The sequence below is a fragment of the Erythrolamprus reginae genome, chromosome 3 (genome assembly GCF_031021105.1).
Source record: "Erythrolamprus reginae isolate rEryReg1 chromosome 3, rEryReg1.hap1, whole genome shotgun sequence".
NCBI lineage: Eukaryota > Metazoa > Chordata > Lepidosauria > Squamata > Dipsadidae > Erythrolamprus > Erythrolamprus reginae.
The window spans coordinates 253,258,343-253,278,207 of NC_091952.1; the positions used below are offsets into that span (position 1 = coordinate 253,258,343).

At 44.8% G+C, this 19,865-nt stretch overlaps 1 protein-coding gene across 1 annotated transcript in view; it reads right to left on the reverse strand.

Annotated features, from left to right (window-relative positions):
* The window catches only part of SLC45A4 (solute carrier family 45 member 4), a 121,477-nt gene that overhangs the window by 47,628 nt on the left and 53,984 nt on the right, over positions 1-19,865 (reverse strand). The window lies entirely within an intron of this gene.

A 19,865-nucleotide genomic window follows, 5' to 3' on the forward strand; every position in this document is an offset into this window, starting at 1 on the left:
TTTATACCACCAACACATACGTGACAAAACAAGGTGCTTTGGAGAATAGGTTGACTCCTCCTTCTTTGTGGCAACCCCTGAGATATTGGAAGACTGCTATCATGTCTCCCCTGGTCCTTCTTTTCGTTAAACTAGACATGCTCAGTTCCTGCAACCGTTCTTCATATGTTTTAGCCTCCAGTCCCATAATAAGACTTATAAGCATTCATTTAGTGACCATTTGAAGTTGCAACAAACTGCACTTCTAACCCATAAAATGTCCAGAGGTTTTTTGGGTTTTTTGTTATGCCTAGCTAACAACATAGTGAGGAAAGACTAGGAGAAAACTAGGAAAAAGGCTCTCCAGCCAAGACCAAGCTTGGAAGAGGCTACATTCAGAAACTGGACCAAGTTTTGGGCCAACTCACAGTGGGGAGATAGTGCAATTCCCACAAACTGACACTCCTGTCCTACAGTTTTACATCAAAAGGGTTGCCCAGAACTTTACAAGCTGTAGCAGTCCAAGGATCATAAAACTCCACAACTAATGGTTTCTGCATTCAAACTGCAGGGCAGTGTGACCCAAAACCCTGTGGTTATAGCTTTCATAGCTGAATGCATGAAGGAAAAACATCCAGGCAAGAATTGGAGAAATAAATAAGATAGATAGATGGGTGGATGGGTGGATAGAATGAATGAATGAATGCATGAATGCAGATATCCAGGCAAAAATTGCATAAGTAAGATAGATAGATAGATAGATAGATAGATAGATAGATAGATAGATAGATAGATAGATAGATAGACAGACAGACAGATAAGTAGGTAGGTAGGTAGGTAGGTAGGTAGATAGATAGATAGATAGATAGATAGATAGATAGATAGATAGATACATGGATGGATGGATGGATGGATGGATGGATGGATAGATAGATAGATAGATAGATAGATAGATAGATAGATAGATAGGCAGGCAGGCAGGCAGGCAGGCAGGCAGGCGTAGATAGATAGACAGACAGACAGACAGACAAGATAGATGGATGGATGGATGGATGATAGATAGAAAGATAGATAGGCAGGCAGGCCTAGATAGATAGATAGATAGATAGATAGATAGATAGATAGATAGATAGATAGATAGATAGATAGATAGATAGATAGATAAAAATAGTCCATCTCTCTTGCAAAAACTTTTGCTAGGAGACAATTTACTCTCACTTTAATCTTCGGAGGTAGATGCTAGCCAGAAGCGTTGACATCAACAATTCCCCCAAACGCCAAACCAGATGCTGGCTCAGAGGATTGTTCTTCCTCCTTTGTTCCCAAAGGACCCTACTTTGAAAATAAGTTTTTTCCCCCCGTTTAAAAAGAACAGCTTTAAAAGCCAAACCCAAACAACTATAATGCCAAGAGGAAAAATACAATGGTAATCATACAGTATGAAAGGAAGCTACTTAAAATGCTTGTGGACTGTGGTTAAAATAAACTTGACCTACATAGAAAGAATTAAATGAGAAGAGAAAACAGAATGAAGAAGAAGAAAACGAGAGGAGAGGAAAAGAAAGGAAAGGGGAGGGAGGAGAAGAGAGGAGGAGGGAAGAGAAAAGAAGAGGGAGGAGAGGAGAGGAAAGGAAAGGAGGTTTATAGTATCAATATAGATAGTTTAGTTTAGTTTTATTGGATTTATATGCCGCCCGTCTCCAAAAACTCGGGGCGGCTAACAACAACCATAAACAATGTACAATAAAATCCAATACTAAAAGCAAATTAAAACCCCTTAATATATAAAAACCAAACATACATACAAGCATACCATATATACAGTTGTGACGGCCTAGGGGAAGAAAAAGTCTTAATTCCCCCATGCCTGGCAGCAGAGGTGGGTTTTAAGTAGCTTACGAAAGGCAAGGAGGGTGAGGGCAATTCTAATCTCTGGGGGGAGTTGGTTCCAGAGGGCCGGGGCCGCCACAGAGAAGGCTCTTCCCCTGGGTCCCACCAAGTGGCATTGTTTAGTTGACGGGACCCGGAGAAGACCCACTCTGTGGGACCTAACTGGCCGCTGGGATTCGTGCGGCAGAAGGCGGTCCCTGAGATAATCTGGTCCGGTGCCATGAAGGGCTTTATAGGTCATAACCAACACTTTGAATTGTGATCGGAAACTTATCGGCAACCAAAGCAGACTGCGGAGTGTTGGTGTAACATGGGCATATTTTTCTAATAAAATTTAATTACAATTTTAAAAAAAGTTGAGGACTACCTACTGCTTCACCTATTGCCCACTTCAATTTTGGATTGTTTTTCCCTCCAACATCGATTTCTTATGTAACTCTAGAGCTAAACTTAAAACACCTATTATTAACAAAATGAGCTTGGAAGCTCTCAAGGCTTGAAATGAAGATTTCTGCTTAACCGAACTAAATTCTGGCAAGATTTCAAAGGAGTTAAGTAAAAAGTCTCCGGGGGAAGCCCAGAGGCCACCAATATTTGAAAAAGTTCTTGTCCCCCCCAAAATGATGATAAAATAAAATAGGCGTTGATTGCTTACCTGAACGCCTCTTCTCGTACGGTGAGCGGGTACAGCAGTCACATGGGTTGCTCATGTCCAATCCGGTGGAACTGAGCCTAGTATTAAAAAAGCTTGCCGGATCCGCCCCTTCCCCAGAATTCGCGAATCCATAGACTAGGCTCAGTTGTGAAGCTCTGTAGTGTTCAACTCTCATTGTTAGAGGAAGAAAGATATAGAAAGGTAAAGAAGACACATACAAGGGCGGGAAGTGACTGCTGTACCCGCTCACCGTACGAGAAGAGGCGTTCAGGTAAGCAATCAACGCCTATTCTCCGTACTGAAGGAGCGGGTCCAGCAGTCACATGGGACATACCCAATAGATGGTCCCTAGGGTGGGATTAGCTTGCTATCGTGTGAGATAACGGATTGGAGTACCCTTCTGCCGAAGGCAGCGTCCGCTGAAGCGTAAGAATCAATTTTGTAGTGCCTGATGAAGGAATTTGGCGAGGCCCAAGTGGCTGCTTTGCAGACCTCCTCCAACGGGGCTTGAGTCGCCCAAGCGGCCGAGGTGGCTGCGCTCCTGGTGGAATGCGCTGTGATGTTCCTTGGAACTGAGAGGGAGGCCGACTCATAGGCCTTAGATATAGTCCCTCTGATCCAACGGCCTATTACTGTTGAAGACACTTTGGCCCCCATGACTCTGGGATGATAGGCTACAAAAAGTGCTTCTGACCTCCGAAAGGGTCCTGTGCGTTGGATATATATTCTCAGCGCTCTGGTGAGATCCAGGGTGTGCCATCTAATTGCCAAGGGATGGTCTCGTTGGAGGCAGAAGGAAGGTAGGACAATATCCTGAGATCTGTGGAACATGGAACTGACCTTGGGTAAGAAGGTGGGGTCCAGTCGCAAGACTACCTTGTCCTGATGGAATTGACAAAGGTCCTGCCTGATTGAGAGGGCAGCCAGCTCCGAAATGCGTCGGGCAGAGGTAATAGCCACCAGGAATGCTACCTTAAAGGATAGGTACCTGAGGGACGCCGATTTTAGGGGTTCGTATGGTGCCTGCGTGAGGGAATGGAGAACCCGTGGCAAATCCCAGGATGGATACCTGTGGACCTTGGAAGGTCTGAGGTTGGCTATGCCCTTGAGGAATTCCTGAACTTCAGGGAAGGATCGGAGAGGCTGTCTGCGGGGACCCCCTAGGACAGATGAAATGGCTGCCAGATGACGCCGGAGGGTGCTGGTGGAAAGTCCTTTATGGAAGCCTTGCATAAGGAAGGAAATAATTCTGTGTATGGGGATGCACAGAGGGGAGAGACCTTCCTGTAGACACCACTGGTGAAACTTGGACCACGTGTGGTCGTAGATTCGATTGGTGGAACCCCTTCTGGCCTTTAAAATGACCTCCACTGAATCGGGGTCATGACCACGCAGTTCTAAATCTCTCCTGATAACAGCCAGGCGGTGAGGTGGAACCACTCCGGGTCTGGATGGAAAGAGGCCCCCTGCCGCAGCATATCCCCCGAAACGGGAAGTCGCCAAGGGTCCTGGACGGACAGCTGTTGGAGATCCGCGAACCAGGGCCGGCGGGGCCAATGAGGGGCGATTACGATTACTCGGGCCCTCTCGGTGAGGACCTTGTGAATCACGTCCGGGAGGATTGGAATTGGAGGAAATGCGTAGAGTAGGCCTGGAGGCCATGGACTCCGGAGGGCATTGATTGCTTCCGCTCCCGGGGATGGAAATCTGGAATAGAAGCGAGGGAGTTGGGCGTTCGCATTGGTCGCGAAGAGATCCAGGATTGGTAGGCCGAATCTGAGGGTGATTTGATGGAACAGGTCTTGATGGAGGTTCCACTCTCCTGGGTCTATCGTTGCTCGGGATAGCCAATCCGCCTGGACGTTGAGACTCCCCGAGATGTGATCGGCTAGGAGCGACTGGAGATGTTTTTCCGCCCAAAGGCCCAACTTGAGGGCCTCCCTCATGAGAGCCTTGGATCTCGTGCCCCCCTGTCTGCAGATATGGCTTTTTGTGGCAATGTTGTCGGTGAGAATGAGAACGTGCCGGTTGGGAATGCGAGGAGAGAAATGCTTCAGAGCCAGGGAAACGGCTCTTAACTCTAGCCAATTGATTGGCCTGGAAGCTTCCTCCGGGGACCACGTGCCCTGGGCTATCATCCCCTGGGCGTGGGCGCCCCATCCCGATAGACTGGCATCTGTGGTGATGACAAATTGATCCGGGCACCTGAACGGGGATCCTCTGTCCATGGCCGGAGACTTCCACCACTTGAAGGATCTGCGAACACTCAGTGGGATGACAATGCGTCGATTTGAGTTGCTGTGCCCCGATCTCTGAAAAGGTAACAGGAGCCACTGGAGTTCCCTAGCATGAAGGCGAGCCCAGGGAATGATGCCTATGCATGACACCATCTTCCCCAAAAGGGAAGATAGAGCAACTATGGATACTGAAGAATTAGATAAAAAGTTAGAAATTAACTCCACTATACTGAGTTTTCTCTCGGGAGAGAGAAAAACCTGGGAGGATTCTGAATCAATAATGGATCCCAGGTGAGAAATGGATGTGGAAGGTTGGAGGTGACTTTTATCAAAGTTGATGGAAAATCCATGGTCCTGAAGGACTGACATGGTGACCGAAAGGTCTGTTTTCACTCTCTCTAGGGAGTTCCCATGAATCAAAATATCATCAAGATAACATAAAATGTGGATGGGAGACGCCCGGATATAGGCCGCCAGGGACCCCAAGAGCTTTGTAAAGACCCGAGGGGCCGAGGAAAGGCCAAATGGCATCGCCCTATACTGGAAATGCCTGCCTTGAAAGGAAAAACGTAAAAATTTTCTGTGGCATTTGGCTATAGGAATGTGAAGGTAGGCCTCAGTGAGGTCTAAGGAGACCATGAAATCTCCCGAGTGAATGGCGGCCAAAATAGAAGACAAGGAGTGCATCTTAAACTTCCTATATTTGATGAATAGGTTTAGTTTCTTTAAATCCAAAATAGCTCTCCAACCTCCGGAGGACTTTGGAACCATAAATAGGATGGAGTAAAAACCTAGGCCCTTCTGACCGGAAGGGACCGGTTGAATGGCTCTGATGGACAATAGATGAGAAATGGCCTCCTCCATACGGTTACAATCTGAGGATGACCTGGGAGAAGGGCAGGAAATAAAACGTTTAGGGGGAGGAGAAATAAATTCTAAAAGAAGGCCTGTTTGAACAGTGTCAATGACCCAAGGGTCCTTGGAGGTGAGACGCCAATTAGAGGCGAAATGAGCTAGGCGACCCCCTATGGGAATGGAGGTAAGATTACCATCTAGGTTTTTTTGAAGCCCTGTTAGAGGAAGCTCCCCTTTGGAAGCGAAACCCTCTACCCCTGGAGTTCCTACCTTGGGAACGAAAGCGGGGGGAATACTGACCTGGAGATCTCTGATAGGAAGCCGCTTGATCTTGCTGGCGCCCTGGGCGACGAAAGGACTGCGTTTTGGTAGCCTTTTTTGTGGTTGGACCCAAAACTTTCTTCTTGTCCGTGGTCTCCGTGAGGAGTGGATCCAGAAGATCACCGAAGAGAAGGTCGCGCTTTAAGGGACCCTGGGATAACTGCCACTTTTGGCGAACTCCCGCTTGCCAAGGGCGAATCCATAGGAGTCTTCTTGCCGTTGTAGAAGCTGCAATAGACTTAGCAGAAAATCTAGTAGATTGCAAGGTGGCATCAGCCACGTACTGGGCAGCTGCAAAGACCTTGTTGAAGTCTTGTTGACCTCTCAAGTCATCGGGAGGAATATGCTGTTGAAGTTGGCGAAGCCACAGCAGCATGGCTCTGGAGAAAAAGGAAGCCGCTGCAGAACTTTTAATGGCCCAGGAATCAGCGGTGAATCCTCTTTTGAGCATTTGCTCAATGCGCTTGTCCTCTGGGCGGAGGACTTCCTCCGCCTCGCCTGGCACAGCCGCTGCCGAGTGAAGAATCTTGACAGGTTCATCCGGTTTGGGAAAGGATAGAAGCTCTTCATAGGAAGAGGAAAGTTTGTACAACTTTCTATCCTTGGTGGAGGGATTAAGGCCAGATGCTGGAAATTCCCACTGTTTGAGTAAAGCATCTTTAAACAATTTAGGCATAGGAATTACCTCGTTATCCTCCTGTTCCTCTGTGAAGTAAGGTAAATTCTCCTCGGGGGGATCAGTGGAAGTGGAGGCTTGTTTCTCCTGGGCCGCTAATCCCGTAGAAATTCTAGCTTTGAGGAGGAGAGATTTGAATAATTGAGAAGGAAAAATAGTAATTGGAGGAGGAACCTTTATTTGGGATTCCTCATCATCTGATAAGCCTTGAAAAGGATCCTCATCATCCTCTATATCCTCATATTCATCCTGGGAGGAATCTGAATCATCCTGAATAGGAGCTCTGACCGCTGGGGAAGAACCCAAGGGGCGGGAGGAACGAGAAGGAGGAAGAGGTAAGGGAAGCTCATTGATGGTGGAGAGTTTGGCATCAATGGCTTTGGACAGCACAGCAAATATAGACTGGAACTCAGGAGGTAAACTGGAAATATCAGCAGAAATGGCAGAAGAATCCCTAAAGGCCTGGGAAGATCCTGGCTGGGGGGAATCTTCAATAATATCTGGTTCCTCTGGACCTATGCCCCATAGGTTAGGTTGGGGTCTGTCTAGGTTTGGCTCATCCAGAGATAACACAGGGACCCCAGAAGGAGGTAGACTAGAAGCCTCTGGGGGGTCTTGACTACTGATTACTTGGGCCTGCACTTTCAAACGTTTTGCTGATTTGTCATGGATTTTTTGTAGGGCTAGGTCCCTTCTCTTCTCGGCCCTGGTGACCTTGGTCGAGGGGCGGGCCCCTGGAGAAGAGGAGGAAGAGGCCTGGGGGATACTAGTAATCTCATCGCCTGTAGGCCTGGCCTCTCTGGGACCTTTAGTTGTGCCTCTCTTGGGAAAAGTAGCCATAGTCTGACAATTAACAGAAGACAAGGCTGAGCCAATAACTGAATAATAAGGAGAAGAATTTCAAGGACTTCCCAAGAGGAATGGATCCTGCTTCGAGGCCTCGAAGCTGCTGAAACTTGAGGACAATCTGGGCAAACCCAGAGTTCGTGCCCCCAAACCCAGCGGGGCCAGCCTCCCTAAACTTTATAATTAAGTAAACCAAGGCACTCTGGTTGGAGGCTTAGCCGGTGGAGAATTTAGCCTGGGACCCCCAAGGCCCGCTCCGGGATCCACGCGGTGGACTGAGGCCTACGCGGCTGGCAGGAGGCCAACACGAGAGGCCTAGAATTAAAAAGGGCGCGAAGGCCTTCGCGCCGAAAAAAATCGCTCCGTAATTACTTAAAGGGGAAGCGATCGACTAAGTCCAGGAGACTAGAAGGCGTCTCACTCCGCAGGAGGTATTTCTTAAGCCCTTAAATATTTTGTATACAATAAATAATCAATAATTCAATAGATTAATACTTGCACCGGGACCTCCAGGCCAAAGGATTAGAAGAATCCACAAGCGGCCGCAGGAATCGTAACCGGCAAAACCGCCGGGGGAAAAACGAAACCGCAACTTCTCCAAAGGAAAAAAGCCGAGCCGCAAACGGCTGGCGCTATTAGTGCAAGTAAATAATAATGATAAAACAAATCTTACTACTTTTGAAGAAAAGGATCGAAGGGAAGGTGTTAGTATGTTGAACGAGCTATCACAATACAACCGCAGGATATGCGAACTGAGCGAATTCTGGGGAAGGGGCGGATCCGGCAAGCTTTTTTAATACTAGGCTCAGTTCCACCGGATTGGACATGAGCAACCCATGTGACTGCTGGACCCGCTCCTTCAGTACGGAGAAGTCCAATAGCATCCTCCAAAATCTGCCATATTGAAGCTGCCCTTTATCATAAAATTTGAATTTGGCCAAAGATATTTGCCTGTAAAATTTGTCTATGTATAGGAGCATCCAATAGAAATTAATAATCTGGATTGAATAAAAAATAATACAAGATCCCCTCTTAAAATTAGCAATAGCACTTATATACTCTAAGCGAGTAAGCCTCTGGGTCTGAACAATTATGATTCTTGAAAAGCAAGGTCTCAAAACAAAGCCCAATGCAACAACATCGCCAAAAAGGCTTCAAGAGTTGTTAATCTAACCCTACGTAGCTTCTGCTCCGGGAATCTCATACTACTAACCAGAGTTTACAAAACTTTCACCAGACCAATCCTTCAGTAGAGCTCATCTGTCTGAAACCCACACCGCATTTTGGACATAAACACTCTAGAAAATGTCCACAGATACTTTATTAGAAGAGCCCTCTGCTCCTCCACTCGCAATAGAATACTCTACACAACTAGACTTACAATCCTAGGTTTAGAAAGCTCAGAACTACGTCGCCTGAAACACGACCTAAGCATAGCCCAGGTATCGACAAACCCAGGCGCCTGGTCGCCAGTGGCGCCTAGAAAATGTTGTCTGGCGCCTAGAAAATGTTGCCTGCTGTACTGTATGTATACAGTATATTTTTCCCGCCTTGTGTTTACGCCCAGAAATGGTACATCTTGGCTTCCGTAGCTCCGCCCATCAACCTCGGAGCGAGCTGCTTTCCCAGCGTCCCCTGCGCTTGCGTGCGTCTCTCCCTCCCCCCCTTGCCTCCATTCCGCCTCCTACTCGAACCCCTTCACTCCCCCCCCACCGCACACAGACGCTCCGATCTTGGCCGCTCACCCGCCTTCGGAGAGAAGCGGAAGCCCCTCCCCTCCCGGCGTGAGGTTTTGTTCATTCCTCCTCCGGCCGCGTGCGCGGTGACTTCCGACCAGTAACCCCTCCTCCCCCCTCCCCCCCTCACCCGCGTCCCCGGCCCGGTCTCCCTTTCCTTCTTCTCTGTTTCGGTTTCTGACTAACGGTCTCCCCTCGGATCCCGACGGGAGTACAGCAGAGCCGGCTCGGCGGAGCCAGGCCTGCGCCGGGGGGGAGGGGGTGAAAGCGATGTCAGGTGGAGACTCGGCAGCTGCCGCGGCCTCCCCTCAGCCGTTGCCCTTCTCGCTGCCCAAGCCTCCCCCCCTGATGCAACTGAACCCCGGCGAAGGCGTGCGTCCTGTGGGACCTCCCGGGCCGGAACAGTCGCCGAAAAGCGCTCGCATGGGTGGCCGGCCGGACTGGCCTGCCGGGAAACCCGTCAGTCTTCTGGCGCCTCTCCTTCCGCCGCGCGGGGAACCCGAACCGCTCCTTCCCTTCGGGCCAGTAATCTCAACCACACCGGACTACGGTGTGGTTGAGATTACTGCATTGGCTCATCATTTTCGTAAACAGCTATCTCCACCTGAAAGTGATGACCAATGCATTCACTCACTCCTCAATGAGTGGTATGAGTTTAAGGTCCTTGGAAAAGGAAAGAAACTGTGTGAGCTTCTGGATTTGGCACTCTCCAACACCGAGAGATTTCCAGTTCTGGGAAACCTGTTGTCGATTGTAGCGGTGCTCCCTGTCTCAACCTCATGTTGTGAAAGAGGATTTAGTTTGATGAACATGGTCAAAAATAAATTCAGATCAAGGATGCAAGAAGAAAGTTTAAGTGACTTGTTTATGATCACCATGAATGGGCCATCTGTGAAGGCGTTTGATCCTGCCAAGGCTGTGGACCACTGGTACTTCAGCTCTAAAATCACAAGGCATGTTCATGGCCACAAAACGCAAAGTGAAAAACACTAGAATGTTGCCTAAAATCTAAAATATCAAAATATAATATTTATTATCTTTAAAAGTAAAATGTTGTTTATAACGTTTGTAATGTTTTTTTTGTTAAATTAAAAACCAAGTTTGCTTAAAAAAAATTCTGGCTCCTAAATTTTTTGGCTGGCTCCTAGATTCTGAACAACTTTGTCGACCCCTGGCATAGCCCATAAAATCATCTGCTGCAACGTCCTTCCTGTCAACGACTACTTCAGCTTCAACCACAACAACACATGAGCACACAACAGATACAAACTCAAAGTAAACCGCACCAACTGTAGGAGATACGACTTTAGTAACCGTGATGCATGGAACTCACTACCAGACTCTGTAGTATCATCACCTAACCCCCAAAACCACCCTTAGACGATCCACTTTTGACCTCTCCTGATTCCTACGAGGTCAGTAAGGGGCGTGCATAAGTGCACCAGCGTGCCTTTCGTCCCCTGCCCTAATGTTTTTCTCTTACTGGTATCATGTATATAAATATTATTATATCTCTCTATACCACCAACACATTATTATGATTATGATTATGATTATTTATTAGATTAGTATGCCGCCCCTCTCCGTAGACTTGGGGCAGCTCACAGCAATAATAAAGACAATGTAAAACAAATCTAATAATTTAAAAAACATTAAAAACCCCATTATTAAGAGCAAACATACACACAAACATACCATGTATAAACTGTATAGGCCCGGGGGAGATGTCTCAATTCTCCCATGCCTGATGGCAGAGGATGGTTTTAAGAAGTTTACGAAAGGCAAGGAGGGTGGAGGCAGTTCTAATCTCCCGGGGGGGGGGGGGGAGCTGGTTCCAGAGGGCCGGGGCGACCACAGAGAAGGCTCTTCCCCTGGGTCCCGCCAGACGACATTGTTTAGTCGACGGGACCCGGAGAAGGCCAACTCTGTGGGACCTAACCGGTCACTGGGATTCGTGCGGCAGAAGGCGGTCCCGGAGATATTCTGGTCCGGTGACATGAAGGGCTTTATAGGTCATAACCAACACTTTGAATTGTGACCAGAAACTGATCGGCAACCAATGCAGACTGCGGAGTGTTGGTGTAACATGGGCATCCCTGGGGAAGCCCATGATTGCTCTTGCAGCTGCATTCTGCATTGTTATATGTTTGTATACCACCAATACAGTACATGCTTGACAAAACAAACAAACAAAAAAATAAATAAAATTGTTTGTTTATTTTAGTTCACATCACCTATTTATGCGCCTGGTGCCATTTAAGGTACCGTAATTCAGCAGCAAAGCTAAGGGGAATACAGTGTTCCCTCGATTTTCGCGGGTTCGAACTTCGCGAAAAGTCTATACCACGGTTTTTCAAATATATTAATTAAAAAATACTTTGCGGGTTTTTTCCCTATACCACGGTTTTTCCCGCCAGATGACATCATATGTCATAGTCAAACTTTCGTCTGCCTTTAATAAATATTTTTTAAAATAAACTTTAATAAATAAACATGGTGAGTAATAATCTAAATGGTTGCTAAGGGAATGGGAAATTGCAATTTAGGGGCTTAAAATGTTAAGGGAAGGCTTGGGATACTGTTCATAGCCAGAAATAGTGTATTTACTTCCGCATCTCTACTTCGCAGAAATTCGACTTTCGCGGGCGGTCTCGGAACGCATCCCCCGCAAAAATAGAGGGAACACTGTACATAAGTGCACCAGAGTGCCTACCGTCCCCTGTCCTATAATCTCTCCTATATTTCCTATATCTTCTCTTCTATCTCTTCTATCCTTTCTATCTTTTCTGCTATTCTCTCATTATATTTTATTCCTGTATATTCTCTTCTATACTCCCTTTGATACATTCTATTCCTATATATCCGTTATAACCTTCATTGTGTATTATTGTGTATTGGACAAAACAAATAAATAAATAAAAATAAATAAATTCTATATATATATAATTCTTAGCAGCCTAATTGACACTTGTGAAGGCAAAAGCAAGGGAGGGAGCTGCCTGTTGCCCGAATTAACAACTTCCTCTATTGCCTGGTTTAAAATGCAAAGGAAACCCATTGCTAAGCCACGTGACTCCCAGCTGCAATGCAGAGGAATGCAAGCCGGATAAGCTGCTAGTGCTGGCTAAATGGCACATCCTTCATCGGAGCCACGGAGCCAGCATTTTGGGAATCGACGGGTTTCCTTTTGAAGGCAACAAACCCTTTGAAGCTGGTTTGGATTCCGTGATGTCGGCACAGAGGAATATAATTTTTATATTCTACAGAGGAATCAAGACCTCCTGGTCCATCTAGTCTGCCCTTATACTATTTCCTGTATTTTATCTTAGGATGGATATATGTTTATCCCAGGCATGTTTAAATTCAATTATTGTGGATTTACCAACCGCGTCTGCTGGAAGTTTGTTCCAAGCATCTACTACTCTTCCAGTAAAATAATATTTTCTCACATTACTTCTAATCTTTCCCCCAACTCTCTTGCTTTTAAAGTTGAATGCATATTGTGTGTTACTCATATTTGTATATAAACGTATTATTTTCTAATAAAATTTAATTAAAATAAAAAATAAAAGTTGAGTACTTGCCTGCATTTTATGCTAAAGGCAGGAGAAGCCTGAACACGGGCTTCCAACGTTTTAGTATGTGACGTTTGTTGGGATTGCATGAAAGGTGAAAATGTGTGTAATGTAAAGTTCATTAAGGTAAAGATGTAAAGATGTGGACTTCAGTCCCCAGGATTCCCCAGCCAGGTAGTTGACTTTGGTAGCCAATCACCAGGAGAAGGAGAGTTCTAGTCTCACCTTAAGGACAGAGGCCCAACTGAGTGACTTTGGACCAATTAAGATAGTGTACGTCTCTTGCAGAAATGTCTTGGAACAAACTTCCAGCAGACGTGGTTGGTAAATCCCAAGGAACTGAATTTAAACTGTTCTTTGTTAGCAAAAACTTCAGAAGAGAAGGATTGAGGGGTAGTGATTTCTGACAGTCTCAAAATGGGTGAACAGTGCAATCAGGCGGTAGGAAAAGCAAGTAGGATGCTTGGCTGCATAGCTAGAGGTATAACAAGCAGGAAGAGGGAGATTATGTCCCGCTATATAGAGTGCTGGTGAGACCCCATTTGGAATACTGTGCTCAGTTCTGGAGACGTCACCTACAAAAAGATATTGACAAAATTGAACGGGTCCAAAGACGGGCTACAAGAATGGTGGAAGGTCTTAAGCATAAAACGTATCAGGAAAGACTTCATGAACTCAATCTGTAGAGTCTGGAGGACAGAAGGAAAAGGGGGGACATGATTGAAACATTTAAATATGTTAAAGGGTTGAATAAGGTCCAGGAGGGAAGTGTTTTTAATAGGAACACAAGAACAAGGGGACACAATCTGAAGTTAGTTGGGGGAAAGATCAAGGCAACATGAGAAAATATTATTTTACTGAAAGAGTAGTAGATCCTTGGAACAAACTTCCAGCAGACGTGGTTGGTAAATCCACAGGAACTGAATGTCAACATGCCTGGGATAAACATAGATCCATCCTAAGATAAAATACAGAAAACAGTATAAGGGCAGACTAGATGGACCCTGAGGTCTTTTTCTGCTGTCAGACTTCTATGTTTCTATGTTTCTTTCATCTAGTTAAGCCAGTGTTTCCCAACCTTGGCAACCTGAAGATATCTGGACTTCAACTCCCAGAATTCCCCAGCCAGCATTCGCTGGCTGGGGAATTCTGGGAATTGAAGTCCAAATATCTTCAGGTTGCCAAGGTTGGGAAACACTGAGTTAAGCAAGCCAACAGGTGACAGGTGCACAAGACAGGTGCAGTAGCAAACGACCGTAGCCACTTTTGACTCGCTGTCCTATGGGTGCAATGCTGCGTTGCTATCTCTCTGAAGAGATAAACTCTTTCAAAACTATTAATTGAGGACTCTGACCTGAACATTAGGCGATTGATAAAGGAATTAACAGCGGTTGGGAAATTCTGTTCCCTTTGCTACTATTAAGGTCAATTAAATAGGGGAAAGGAAAATGACAATCCTTCTGTAGACAACCGACAAAGCAGAATATTCATAGTTCAGAATTGATGGTTGGATTGCTTTCTTGTGGACCTCTCATTACCCGACTAGGTAATACCATCAGTGCTAAGAGGGAGTGTAGTCCAAAACAAGGAGAGCGGCAGGCTCGAATCAGGCCACCGATTGTCCACACGTGGCTTGCCCTGTTAGTGTTCCTGAGGACAACTGAAGTCCACCCATCGCTAACCAAGGAAAGGAGCAACCTGGAATCAAGGAGAAACTTCCTAACGGTGAAGATAGTTAATCACAGTTTGCCTCCTGAAGCTGTGAATGCTCCAACAGTGGAGGGTTTTTAATAGGAGACTGGACAGTCACTTGTCTGAAATAAGTTCTCCTGCTTCAAAAGGGGGATGGACTAGAAGACCTCTAGGGCAGTGATTTTCAACCTTTTTTGAGCCGCGGCACATTTTTTACATTTACGAAACCCTGGGGCACATTGATCGGGGGGAGGGGAGAGGCTAAAAAAAGTTTGGACAAAAAAATTCTCTCTCTCTCTTCCTCCCTTTCACTCTATTTCTCTCTCCCTCCCTCTTTCTCTCCCTTCCTTCTTTCTCTCTCCATCCCTCTTTCTTTCTCTTCCGTCTTTCCTCTCTCTTTTGCTCTCTTTCTCTCTCCCTCCCTACCTCCCTCTATGTCTTTCTCTCTCTCTCCTTCCCTCCCTCTCTTTCTCTTTCTCTCTTGCTTTCTTTCTCTCTCTCTTGCTTTCTTTCTCTTGTTCTCTTTCTCTCTCTCACTCTTTCTCTCTCTTGCTTTCTTTCTCTCTCTGAGCTTCGCAGCACACCTGACCATGTCTCACGGCACACTAGTGTGCCGCGGCACACTGGTTGAAAAACACTGCTCTAGGGTCCTGTCCTACTCTAATTCTGCATTTCTATTCTGTTCTAGTTCTATTCTATTCTGCATTCCAATATTCTATTCCATTCTTTATTATTCTATTCTATTTATTATTCTATTCTTTTCTATTCTAGTTTTTTATTATTCTATTCTTTATTATTCTATTCTATTCCTATTCCATTCTGCATTCCAATATTCCATTCCATTCCATTCTTTTTCTCTTCTGTTCTTTACTATTCTATTCTATTATTTTATTCTTTATTATTCTATTCTATTCTATTCTATTCTTTCCAATTCAGTTCAAGTTCTCCTGCTTCAAAAGGGGTCTGACTAGAATATCTCCAAGGTTCCATCCTGTCCTATTCTATTTTAATTCTGCATTTCATCTCTGTCCTAGTTCCGCATTTCTGTTCTGTCCTAGTTCCGCATTGCATTTCTGCATTTAGATTAGATTAGAATTCTTTATTAGCCAAGTGTGATCGGACACACAAGGAATTTGTCTTTGGTGCAGATGCTCTCGGCATACATAAAAGAAAAGATACATTTGTCAACAATCATGAGATACAACACTTAATAATTGTCATGGGGTCAAACAAGCAATGAGGAACCAATCAATATGAATAAAAATCTTAAATTTCTGCTCTGCATTGTTCTGCATTTCTGCTCTGCATTTTTGTTCTGCATTGCTCTACTCTGCTCTGCTCTATTCTATTCTGCATTCCAATATTCTATTCCATTCCATTCTTTATTATTCTATTCTATTCTATTCTTTTCTATTCTATTCTTTTATTATTCTATTCTATTCTATTCTGCAATCCAATATTCTATTCCACTCCATTCTTTATTATTCCAGCCTTTTCTATTCTATTGTAGTCTTTATTATTCTATTCTATTCTGCAATCCAATATTCTATTCCAATCTTTATTATTCTAGTCTTTTCTATTCTATTCTATATTATTCTATTCTATTCTGCATTCCAATATTCTATTCTATTCCATTCTTTGTTATTCTAGTCTTTTCTATTCTAGTCTTTTATTATTCTATTCTATTCTAGTCTGCAATCTAATATTCTATCCCATTCCATTCTTTATTATTCTAGTCTTTTCTATTCTATTCTAGTCTTTATTATTCTATTCTATTCTCTTCTGCAATCCAATATTCTATTCCATTCCATTCTTTATTATTCTAGTCTTTTCTATTCTATTCTAGTCTTTATTATTCTGTTCTGTTCTATTCTGCATTCCAATATTCTATTCTATTCTTTACTATTCTAGTCTTGATTATTCTATTCTACTTATTCTATTCCATTCTAGTTTAGAATAGTCTTTCCAATTCTAGTTCCAATTCTATTTTCCATTCCCATTCCATTCAAATTAGCGCTCTCCAGGTTAAGAACCATGGGCTTTGGAGTTCTCCCAAAACTTCAGTCATTCTCCGGTGGCTTCTCCATTTCTCACCGCTAATGTGTACTGCCTTTGGCACCGAGACAGTTATTAATCCACAACCCGGGCGCTTCTTCCTATAAAACCCCTCCTGAGTCATTTCCCTTTTGGGCTTCCTGTCGCATCCAGTCCGTAAGCTCTCCCTCTAACTGGCAGAGGGGGCAGCCCCCCCCCCCAAAGTGGGAAGATATCGGGGGCATGAGAAAGGGCAGCTCGGAAACCAACTGGCATCATGGGGGGGGGGGGGGCGCGGCAGGATGCATTCCTGTCTTAGAAAACATTGATGGGAGAGGGTTTGTTTTTGGTGGTCCGACTTCAACTGGCATAGATGCGCCTATTGTTTGCAAAGTGCAGATAGCTAGAGCTAGGATAACACAAAACAGGTTGACTGATAAGATTACTGCTAGAGTTGGAAGGGACCTTGTAGGTCATCTAGTTCAACCCTCCTGCTCAAGCGGGAGTCATAGAAACATAGAAGATTGACGGCAGGAAAAGACCTCCTGATCCATCTAGTCTGCCCTTATACTATTTCCTGTATTTTACCTTAGGATGGATATATGTTTATCCCAGGCATGTTTAAATTCAGTGACTGTACATTTGCCAATCACGTGTCCTGGGAGTTTGTTCCAAGCATCTACTACTCTTTCAGTCAAATAATATTTTCTCACGTTGCTTCTGATCGTTCCCCCAACTAACCTCAGATTGTGCCCCCTTGTTCTTGGGTTCACTTTCCTATGAAAAACACTTCCTTCCTGAACCTTATTTAACCAATTGCTGAATATTTTGAATTTTGATCGTGGGGATGCTTAACAAAGTGTGAAAAACGGTCGTAAGTCACTTTTTTTAGAAACATAGAAACATAGAAGACTGACGGCAGAGAAAGACCTCATGGTTCATCTAGGACCTTATACTATTTCCTGTATTTTATCTTAGGATGGATCTATGTCTATCCCAGGCATGTTTAAATTCAGTGACTGTGGATTTACCAACCACGTCTGCTGGAAGTTTGTTCCAAGCATCTACTACTCTTTCAGTAAAATAATATTTTCTCATGTTGCTTCTGATCTTTCGCCCCTTTTCTAAGCTATCCAGAGTCGCTTCGTAGAGAGATGGGCGTCTTACAAATTTAATAAACAGAAAATAAAAATAAACCAATGGTGTCATTTATGTGGAACAAGTCTAATTGGGGGTTTTGCTTTGTTTTTGTTTGGAAAAAGCACCTTTGGGATAACTATGACTTGCATGACTGAGTATCTCCATAAACAACTATTAGGCGAACTTTAGCTTCTGGGGAAAAATAATATGCACCAGTGAGTCTTATTTTCCAGAGCTTAAAGACTATTAAAGTCACGTTTGGGGGTGGGGGGTGGGTTGGGACTTGGGGGTTGGGGTTTTTTTGCAACCGCTGCAGAGAATGAAGTGAGAAAGACTTCTTGTGGGCGAGGTTACTCTTATCAGGACATATCCTGCATCCTTAAAATTCAAGCCGTCAAGTTAAAAACCACAAGAAATGTCAGATCAGCAGTTGAAGGGGTTTCCTTTCCCTCTCTATACACTAATGACTGCATCTCAAACGATCCATCTGTTAAACTACTGAAGTTTGCAGATGATCCAGCAGTGATCGGACTCATTCGAGACAATGATGAATCTGCATACAGACGGGAAGTTGGACAACTATCCTTGTGGTGAGACCAGAACAATCTAGAATTGAACACACTCAAAACCGTAGAAATGGTGGTAGACTTTAAGAGAAACCCTTCCACCCTTCCACCTCTCACAATACTAGACAACACAGTATCAACAGTAGAGACCTTCAAATTTCTAGGTTCTATCATATCTCAAGACCTAAAATGGTCACCTAACATCAAAAACATCCTCAAAAAAGCACAACAAAGAATGTTCTTTCTGCGCCAGCTCAGGAAGCTCAAACTGCCCAAGGAGCTGCTGATACAGTTCTACAGAGGAATCATTGAGTCTGTCATCTGCACCTCTATCACTGTCTGGTTTGGGGCTGCAACCCAACAGGACCGACACAGACTTCAGAGGACAATCAGAATTGCAGAAAAAACAATTGCTGCCAACCTGCCTTCCATTGAGGACCTGTAGACTGCACGAGTCAAAAAGAGGGCGGGTAAAATATTTACTGACCCATCACATCCTGGACACAAATTGTTTCAACTCCTACCCTCAAAACGTCGCTACAGAGCACTGCACACCAAGACAACTAGACACAAGGACAGTTTTTTTCCGAACGCCATCACTCTACTAAACAAATAATTCCCTCAACACTGTCAGACTTTCTACTAAATCTGCACTTCTATTCTACTAGTTTTTCTCATCATTCCTTTCACCCATTTCCTCCCATGTTGACTGTATGACTGTAACTTGTTGCGTATATCCTAAGATTTTTATTAATATTGCTTCTTCATTGCTTATTTGACCCCTATGACAATCATTAAGTGTTGTACCACATGATTCTTGACAAATGTATATTTTATTTTATGTACGCTGAGAGCATATGCACCAAGACAAATTCCTTGTGTGTCCAATCACACTTGGCCGATAAAAATTCTATTCTATTCTATTCTATTCTAATCAGCCTGTTTGAGAATTCAGAATATTTTAATTGCGCAGGCTAAAGAGCCTAAGACAGCAAGACAAGATTGGGGGGAAAAAATAGCAGAATGTTTAAGAAAAAGTCTTAATTAAAGCATTATTCAGAGTGTTGGTTATGACCTATAAAGCTCTACATGGCATCGGACCAGATTGCGGGACCGCCTTCTGTCGCATGAGTCCAAGTGACCGGTTAGGTCCCATAGAGTTGGCCTTCTCCAGGTCCCATCAACTAGACAATGTCGCTTGGCGGGGCCTCGGGGAAGAGCCTTCTCTGTGGGGGCCCCGGCTCTATAGCATGAGCTCCCCCCAGAGATTCGTACTTCTCCCACCCTCCTCGCCTTCCGTAAGAGTCTAAAGACTCATTTGTGTCGCCAGGCTTGGGGCCGTTAGAAGCTAGCCCCCTGGCCGACGAGGGCAGCTATGTCTGCTGTTGAATGGGAACGAGTGATTTTTAAATGCTATTAGGGTTTTTAAATTTAATTAGATAAATTAATTGGTTGGTTATGACCTTTAAAGCCCTACATGGCAATGGACCAGAGTACCTCCGGAACCGCCTGCTACCGCACGAATCCCAGCGACCGATAAGGTCCCACAGAGTTGGCCTTCTCCGGGTCCCGTTGACTAAACAATGTCGTTTGGCGGGCCCCAGGGGAAGAGCCTTCTCTGTGGCGGCCCCGGCCCTCTGGAATCAACTCCCCCCAGAGATTA